Genomic DNA, 9779 nt, shown 5'->3' with positions numbered 1-9779 from the left:
ATGTAGCTGGTTGAAGTTGAAATCGCTGTTATAGACAAGCGTTTTACCGGCTGTATGTATGCATGCATGTATGTATGTATGTATGTATGTATGTATGTATGTATGTATGTATGTATGTATGTATGTATGTATGTATGTATGTATGTATGTATGTATGTACGTATGTATGTATGTATGTATGTATGTATCTTTATATGTGTGCATGCATGTATGCATGTATGTGTCGGTGTGTGTGGGAGAGTGCGTGTGTGTGTTCCCACGTGCGCCCGTGTGTGAGTGTGGCTGTGTACGGAATCTTGTGTGTGTGCGGAAAGACACCACACACCATAACCTGTGTGACCTTCGGTGTGAACTAGATCTATGAACATATTTACCTTCTAAAACGGCTGTACGTAATGTGCGCGTGAACTCAGCATACGCCCTCTTAACATGAGAGGCATAGCAACGTGAGCAGCCAATATCACATTTAGGCTAGGTTGTCATTTCTACATTTTGCGTGTTTGTCATCGTCTAATTTCATGTTTCTTTTTTTCAAATATGATCATTATCCCCACAGGCTAGAACGGCTGCTGTTTTTGGGACCGTTCCGGACGCCCGCAAATAAAGCGGACGTCTATGAGTGCAGCGCACGGTATTAGAGGGTGCCAGCTTCTATAAGTCTGGTTCGGTTAGGGTGAGCATACTCTTGTTAACTTCACCGTGGTATGCCCGATGAGAAAGGGGCTACCTGCCTAATACCGAGACACCGAATCCAAACCCGCCAAATTTTTAGCTTTCCAATAGGAGCCGGCCGCGCCGAACGCTTCCGCAAAAATTGAAGCCGCTTATTGTAAGCACTTCATTAGAAGAACGGCCGCCTGAGGATGGCACAGATCCTGCTGAGGAGAGCTTTCCTTCACCTAAGTCGCCATCAGGCCGATCACAGTTCCAAAACATCTATGTATGGACCCAGCTCCGTAGGCAAACGGCCGATTTCATTGGAGCCCATTAGAAACCCCAATTCACCAACTCATTTCGTGTCCGTGCTCTATTTCCGGTTTAGTGATTTTGTTGGCAGCATATGAAGGCGAGGAAGATCGCGCAGGGCAGGCGGTTGCAACAGCCCGAAGCTCAGCTTTTTTAGGATCTATTTTAGAAATGATGGAAATCAATTCTAAAAACAAGCGTCGCGAAGCTGGACCCAAGGACGAGTGCCCACTACAGGCCGCGGTGGCTGCATTTCAAAAAGCAAGAACTCCCACGTGCTGAGATTTGGCGCTCGTTAAAGATCCCAAGGTGGTACAAATTAATTCGGAGCCTTCCATTACGGTGTGGCTTGCTGTCGAGGTCTTCTGCTCAAAGGCCCTATCTTGCGCGTCCAGGAAAACAAATTCCAAACGTTTAATATTACGCCGTCCTACGTTTAGGCGGCCAGGAGATATCGCCAACCTCACTATGCCACACACCGTTGTAGTATATCAATGTTTTATCCTTTTTTGTGGTCAAGATCAACGCCAGCTGGTGCTCCAGTTTGATGGGTTTTTCGAATGCTTTTTTTTACAGCGAACGCTTTCTTAGTGGCGCCGATGACATCCTGTGAAAAAGCCAATGCATTCTTCATATACAGGTTGGTCGCCCGAAAAGTACTCAATCTCTTCGGACACGCGTCGCGTACGTGAAACGAGGGGTTCTATGAGTCGTTTTCAACGGTTCTATAACCGTTTTCAACGGTTAGTTGAAAACGGCGTAAAGGATTGGTTCTAGATAAGGCAATGCCTGCAATTGTCATGACGGAGGAGTACAATAGTATACGAGAGTTGTTGATGCCTGCAATTATCATGACGAAGGAGTACAATAGTATACGAGAGTCGGTGATGCATTCTTGTAGGCAAAGCGAGAGGCAGACACAGGACGAGACAAGAGATGGGACGAGGACGAGCGGTAACTTCCAACGAAGTTTATTTTGAGAAGCAAACGAATATATACTGCCATGTTGCGGCCTAGACGTAGGCCGAGCACAGCTGGACTGCAAGGGACAGAGCCGCCGATGGTGCTGGTGAGATAATGGCAACCTTTATTCCATGCCACCAACGTACATATATAAAATACACACATGTGACCAGTGGCGTGACGTACAAACTGCACTTGGCACGTCAGGGCGACAGCAGCATATAACACAAGCAACACGATACGCGGCATAGGCTCTACCACCACATCTCCCCTTCGTAAAGAATACGCTCACAGTTGCAACAAAACGTAGCCGCACCGCCAGCGAAAGCGGAACAGTATAGCAGAAAGAAACAATGCGCGAAAGTAAATAACTTTCCATTACTGAACCCGTAGTGGTCTGGCTGTCGAACAAGACGAATAGATAGCGTTCTGTACTCTTGAGGGTCAGTTCGCGGTAATAAAGGGCTAGATGAATCGTCAGGTACCGTGCTGTTTGTAACCCGCATCGATCCCTGTTCGATTTCTACCCGACTGTCTGTCTGAGGGAATTTATAGCTACTTCCATCGTCCTCACAGACATTCGGCCGCGAAACAAAGCGAACAAGAAATTTCCTGTTTCTCTCCAGAACTACGCCGGTGGAAGTTCTAACAACATACGTCCCCGGCCTCTCAGCAGGACGCGTGACTCGCGCTTTCGCTTTGCAGCCTGTCACCCAGACTTCCGCGCCCGGTTCGAGCTCTGCCAACGAAGTAGCTATATGGCGATGGTTGAAATACGTACGCATCCGTTGTCGAGTGGTTGTATCGTTGCTTCTCAACATAATCAGGCTCATTTTCTGAGGCAGAAGGTTCTTTGGATGGACAGGTATCGTTGTGCGTAGCCGCCTGCCCATTAGAAGTTCTGCCGGGCTTTTCCCAGTGGCTCCGGAGTGTCCCGGTGCGCTAGGAGAGATAGATATGGGTCCTTCCCTTTTGAAATCAGACATTTAACTGTTTGCAACATCATCTCTACCCCCTCATTTGCTTGGGGGTATCTGGGACTCGAAGTCACAGTGTAAAATCCGTAGTTGCGAGTGAACAACCAGTATTCGGGCGACACGAATTGCGCTCCGTTATCAGACATAACGACCTCTGGTATGCCATGTCTTGCAAAGAAACTTTTAAGGTGCGCGATGATAGCAGCACTTGTGTTCGAAAATAGCAAGGCTATCTCTAGGTATCTAGAAAAATATTCCGCGACCACCAAATACCACTTTCTATGAATATGACAGACATCAGCGCCTAGCTTCTGCCAAGGATGTTGTGGAGTGGTTGTCGAGATCATTGGTTCCGACCTTTGTTGTCTGTGCTCTGCGCTGACAACTCAACCCAGGCCACCATACCAACTCTCTGGCTCGAGCTCTGCATTTCTCGATTCCCTGGTGATTTTCATGCAAGCGTATCAATATGTCTGCGCGACATTTCTGTGGAATTACAAGCCATGCACCTTTCAGTAGCACACCTTCGGCGACTGTCAGCGTGGCTCTTTCCTTCCAGTACGGACGCAAAACCGTCGAAAGCGACGAGAAAATCGGCCACTCTTTCCGGCTGAATCTCATGAGTGTTTGACAGACATCATCAGCTGCTTGTTCTGCTTTCACTTTTTTAAGAAGGCCAGCTTCGACAGCGTTTGTCAGACAGCCAGAAACGTGCTTGCTGACGTCACCAACAGACGATTCATGATCCATTTGCTTTCCCCGAAACGGGGCAGTGGACAACAATCTCCAGTAACAAGACTCTTACCCGGGACATGCACAACCTCACAGCTGAACCGCATGAGCCTCATGCAAAAACTCTGAATGCGAGGCGGTAAAATAGCTAAAGGAGATTTTCCCAACAAGGATACAAGTGGTTTGTGGTAGGTTTCACACACAATTTCAAGACCTTTGATGTACCGTTCGAATCTTTCTGCCGCCCACGTGATTGCCAATGCTTTTTTTTTCAATCTTGGAATACCTGGTTTCGGCAGTCGTCAACGAGCGCGAAGCAAAGGCAACTGATCATTTTTCTTTGTTTGGTTGAATTTGTATGAGTACTTCCCCCAAACCTATTGATGACGCGTAAGCGGAAATAATCATAGGATACTTTGCATCATAGTTAGCCGTGACGCGCACCGAACCGATAACGTCTTTGACGTATGATAGCGCTTCCTCTTGGGCTGGTCTCCACGTCCATTCAGAACCCTTCGAAAGTAAGTGGCGTACAGCACCGTTTTCGAAGCCAAATCTGGTATGAACCTTGCCAGATGATTAGTTATACCGACGAGCAGCCGTCGAACGCCAGACATGTTCGGGCCACCAATTCTTTGGTGGCCCGAACCTTTTCAGGGTCCGGCTTGATTCCATCTAGACTTAAGACACAACCAAAAAACCTTTATCTCGGTTACTCTAAAACAACACTTTTCTTTGTTTAGCGTAACGCGAGCACTCGCGAGATGGTCTAAAGTTAGGCGCAGACGCTCGTCATGTTGCGCCTTGTCGCCGCCATAAATTAGCACATCATCCATCATGTTTATCACACATGGGATTCCTTCTAGAATCTGCTAGGTTTTCTTTTGAAAAAATTCAGGTGCTGACGTTATTCCAAACGGTAGTCTCTGAACACAGTATCGCCCAAATGGTGTTATGAAGGTAGTTAACAATTGGCTTGCGGGCGGCAACTTGATCTGACAAAAACAAGACTTAGCGTCTAGCTATGAAAACACAGATGCTCCACTTAACAGACCGAGGCTATCCTCTACTGTTGGCAGGACATAGTGCTCGCGAAGTACACTTTTATTTATTGGCGTCAAGTCAACTCAGATACAAACATCTCCAGACGGTTTGAGTACTGGTACAATACCCGCGCACCATTCGGTTGGTTTGTCTACTTTGCGAATTATATCATCTAGCTACATAAGCTCCAACTCCTGCTTAACTCGGTCCCGCAAGGGCAACGCAACGCATCGCGCAACACGAATTGCAAAGAGAACGGATTTCGGCTTCAGTTTAATATTGTATTCTCCTTTCATAGCTCCCAGGGAACTGAAAAGCTGCGGGTAGGAAGCATCGATGGCTGACGCGCAACTGACCGAGTCAGCGACCGAGTCAGAGTTTCGAGCGCTGGGAGACCTAAAAGTATGGAGCGTAAGGGTGAGACAACGTACACCGTTTGGCGGTCCGTGCGTTGTTTCCAATGGATATTGGCAACAAACTTTCCGAGCACATGGAGTGGCTCAGTCGCGGGTCCTGCTAAGGTTATGTCGCACTTGTTTAACCCGGTAGGCAATCCAGGAAACGTTGAGGGTACCACGGAAACTTCTGCACCCGAGTCTAGCTTAGCGAACACCGGAGTGCCGTTTATGACGACCTGAGCATACCGAGAATTAGAGTGCCCCCCGTGCACCGCGGCAACAAAATACGCCCCCTTGTCCATATGGAGAGAAAAAAGTTGTACCCTCTTTCGGTCGCCTGTGGCGTTTTTCCGATACACCACTGCAAAATCTCCGGAACAGCCACAGCAGTTGCATTTCGCAGCTTTTGCGGGCAGGGGGTCCTGGGGTGCGTTCCTTGACCGCAGTTGCGGCATGGACCGGGGGTGCGTTGTCGGTAGGGCTATTCTCTGTCTGGTGCACTGGCCTTGTATGGCCGGTGCACTGTTCCTTGACGAGCTGCCAGGACGCTGTGCTGAAGAGTTCTTCCTGGGCCGCCCTTCGTTGCTGACCACGTCCAGGTTGCTGGCTGCTGCTGCCTAAAGTTCGTCGCGGTTTCTCGCAGATGCTGCTGCTGTCGTTCTACGGTCTCCTTCAAGCGAGCTTTTGCCAAAGCACTGGCGCGTGTCAAATTTGCATCCACTTGGAGCGACTCGGGGAGCTTCGCATCACTGAGGCAGACGACAAACATGTCGCGGATCATGCGTTCCTTTTCCTGGTAGTCGCACCTCTTCGCGAGCGCGTGCAACGCAGTGATGAATTGGTCGACTGATTCGGAAGGTTGTTGAATGCGTCGGTGAAAACATGCGCTCTGAAAAACTAGGTTCTGTGCGGAAACGAAGTGGTCATCGAAATTCTCTTTGAAGACTTCGTACAGCTTCTGTTGCTCTTAAGATAAAGCGAAAGTTGAGAAGATTTCTCTGGCTTGCCTTCTCATCGTATAAAGTAGAGTCAGCAATTGTGCTTCTTCACTTCGCTTGTTTAAGCCCGAGGCGAAGCGATAGTCATCGAAGAGCTGGATCCAAGAAGGCCATTCGGATGTCCGGTTGAAGTCAAACGTTGGTGGAGCTGGAACAGCAAACATGCCTTAAAATGGCTTGAATCCTTTGTTTTGTAACATGGCGCCGGTTTAAGATTCGTGCAACGCCCCTCGAGTATCAGAAGACGCCAACTTCTGACACCATGTCGTGTTGCGGCCTAGAAGTAGGCCGAGCGCAGCTGGCGTGCCGCAAGAACCGGGAAAAGGACAGAGCCGCAGACGATGCGGACGAGATAATAGAGCGTTTTAGCTGATCGTTTCTGACGGTCCGCTCCGCTCCGATATCAAGTGGGAGCGCCATTGCGCATGCGTGGCGCGCTAGCGCGCTACCGGAAATACCGGATCGGGGCCCCGCTCCGCTAACCGGGGCCTCTTAGCGGACCGTCGCGGCAGCTTACGCTAGCGTACAGAATTTTAACATGGCTGCCCCCGCGGTGCGAGCGCGCTACGGCGAACTTCGTTTCTTCAGTTGAAAAACGAGCGACGAAGCCGCGAAAACGCTTCCGAAGAGGCAATGGTGCCACACACATCAAAGATCTTTAGAACGGAAGCGAAAAACGTCTACCGAAGCGCGGGGCTTGTTCTATGCAGTGCCGAGAAAGGCAGCCTTGGCTTGGCTATTCCAAATTTTATCGGCTTCTTTATTGTTATTTAGAAAACTTATACCATGTCAGCGACTACATTGTAAAAAAAAAGGTTAAATAAGGCCAAGAAACGCGGTATTTTGCTTTCTTTGGCCGGTCAAGTACAAATTCCTATGTTGCCTTCAGGATGATGTTTTGGTTTGCACGCGCACTAGAAACGACCAGTCACGCGTTACGCGAATCATTCCCCGTCGAGGGAGACGCGGTTATCGCTTAGCTAAAAGCCTTTCGGCTGCTGATGCTCCGGTTGTGCTGAGCGGGACGTCGGGAGCATAGCGGAGCGTCAAAAAGGGTCAGCTAAAACTCTCTAATAGTGAGTTTTCGCCTACCGTCTTTCACGGTCCGCTGCGATCTGATAATGGGCATAGTGGGCGGGAGCGCCATTGCGCATGCGTGGAACGCTTGACCCCGCACTGTATTGCCTCCGGTAGCGTTGAGCGTGCCGCCGATACCGGAGCGGACCGTCAAAAACAGCTAGCTAAAACTCTGTATTGACAACCTTTATTCCTTGCCACCAGCGTACGTATATAAGAAACACACATGTAACCAGTGACGTCACGTACAAACTGCACTTCGCACGTCGGGGCGACAGCAGCAGATAACACAGGCAAACGATAGGCGGCGTAGGCGCTTTCACCACATATACCCCGAGCCAAAACAGCAAAACATTGCACAGAATCGTCTAGAGATAACACACTTGCCATGCGCGAACATTCTGAAGCCTCAGGAATTGCAACTCTTTATCACAAAGCGCGAGGGAGGGGGTGCTGATACATTCCGGCCCCACTCTACAAATCTTTTCTGCTTTAATGATTTCGCGCGTAAGCCTGCTCTTGGTTTTCCCTATCACAAAGTTTTTTTGGAAATCCGTCTTACAACCCTTTACAACGCACGTGCTGCAGTACAGTGCGAGAAAACCATCGCAACCATTCATGACATTGCGTGCGTGCTCGCGGAGCTTATCATTTAAACAGCGACTGGTCTGTCCTACATTTTGCTTACCACAAGAGAGGCGGATCTGGTACACCACATTTTCTGCACACGAAACAAAGGAATTTTTGTGCTTCTTGGAACATCCTCGGTTTACTTTTGCGTCTGAAGATTTCATCTTGAATAGTGTGGCCATCTTTTTCGGGGCTGAAAACACTACTTTTACACTAGCACGTGCTCTGATCTTTTTTAGGTTGTGCGATACGCCATGAATATACAGAACCATGGCGTATTTAGGCAGGGGTAATGGCGTTTTTTGTGGAAGATGTTGTTTTAACATAAGCTTCCTCACCAAAGCTTCCGCTACCGATATCTGTATGTGCATGGGATGACCAGCATTCGAGAGCCTCAAAGGCTGCGCGTTGAAACTATTGACCATTAGGTGGCGGCATGACTTATGTAGGGCATTGCGGAAGCAGAGGTCCACAATGCCTTTTTTAACAAGCATTGAGTGAGCTGAATGGAATGGGAGAACAGGTTTACCGCTTCTAGGCTGGTACGCACAGCAGCTGCGGTTCTGGTGAAAGGTGAAAGCTATGTCTAAAAATCGTAGAGTGTTGTTAGAAGGCAACTCATGGGTTAGAGAGAGAGGCTAAAAAAGTTCTCGGATAAAATTGAGAGTGAAAAGAGCATGTCATTCGCAGGAGCTAGGCTCACAGTCAAGAAAATCAAATATTCGACAACAAATTTAAAAATGCGCAATACCTGCTTGTCATTGAGGTCACAGGAAATGGTTCTGTCAAGTTTGGCTAAAAACAGGTTGCTTAAAATTGGAGCAATGCAGGAACCTACACCACAGGGTGCTCATTCCCGTTCTCATCCTTCTGAGTATTACGCCTAAGCCTCTGTTGCTGGCATCGCATTGCACAATAAAGGGGCGATGATACTTCGGTACATGAAGTACGGGTGAGCTAACAAGGGCCGCTTTGAGGCCTTGGGAGGCACCCTTCGTTCCCCGGATCCAGACTCCTTTTCTGGGGCCTTCTTGCGCAGTGCATCCGTTAACGGAGCGGCTACTCCCGAGTACTCAGGAATGTAGCGCTGGTAATACCCCGTCAGACCCAAAAAGGAGCGGATAGCAGTCGTGGTTTTTGGCTGCGGGAATTCGCTAAACGCCTGTACTTTCAACTCGCCAGGTCGCCTCCTGCCCTGCCCTACCACGTGCCCTAGGTACCGTACTTCGGTGCGAGCTAGCTGGCACTTAGCCGGCTTCGCTGTCAGGCCAGCGTGCGTCAAACGTCTAAGGACATCGCTAAGATGGTACAGGTGATCTTCCCATGTATTGAAGTAAAGAGCAATGTCGTCTAAGTAGAGAACAGCGTACCCTTCAGCCCCTGCTGAACTCGCTTCATTAGTCTTGAAAGGCAAAATGGGGCGTTCTTAAGACCAAAACTCAAAACTAAGGGCCCGAATGTTCCCGTCGGTGCCACAAAGACTGCATACTCACTAGCTCGTTCAGACATTGGAACTTTTCAAAAGCCTCTTACTAAGTCCAAAGTCGAGATGTATTTAGTGGCACTCACTTTTTCCACCAGCTCCTCCACGTTGGGTATAGGATAGGTCTGGTCCTTCGTTATCGCGTTAGGTTTGCGGTAATGCACGCGAGCCCGTGGATCCTTGCCAGAAACCTCTACTAGAATCATAGGGGACGTGCAGGTGCTTTGGCATGGTTCAATAAGCTTAAGCTCCAGCGTTCGATCTACTTCTTTTTTCAAGATCTCCTGCTGCTGCGGGGCTAACCTATACGGCTTCGACTTCACGGTGGTGTCGGAAGTTAGTTCAGTGTCATAAGTGATAACCGCAGTCCGCCCTGGCCGTTCCGAGAAAAGTGTGATGTGTTCTGAAAACAAGTAACGTCTGACGACTTCCTTCGTCTCAGTTAAGCCCTCAGTAGGTACAAGGGCTGTCATGACGCCGGTAGCCTCCATTGATCTTCCAACCTCAAACA

The 9779-nt window shown here is 48.9% G+C and overlaps 1 pseudogene; it reads right to left on the bottom strand.

The window, feature by feature from the left end:
- Window positions 1–2821: 2821 nt before the first annotated feature.
- On the bottom strand, window positions 2822–6242 carry LOC144173644 (uncharacterized; annotated as a pseudogene).
- Between the last annotated feature and the right edge of the window lie 3537 nt (window positions 6243–9779).

This window comes from Haemaphysalis longicornis, unplaced genomic scaffold (assembly GCF_048455015.1).
Source record: "Haemaphysalis longicornis isolate Haplotype H1 unplaced genomic scaffold, Haemaphysalis longicornis Haplotype H1 scaffold_3, whole genome shotgun sequence".
In the NCBI taxonomy this organism is placed as follows: domain Eukaryota; kingdom Metazoa; phylum Arthropoda; class Arachnida; order Ixodida; family Ixodidae; genus Haemaphysalis; species Haemaphysalis longicornis.
Note: the sequence above shows the minus strand (reverse complement) of the source record. Positions and strands in the feature narration are given on the sequence as shown.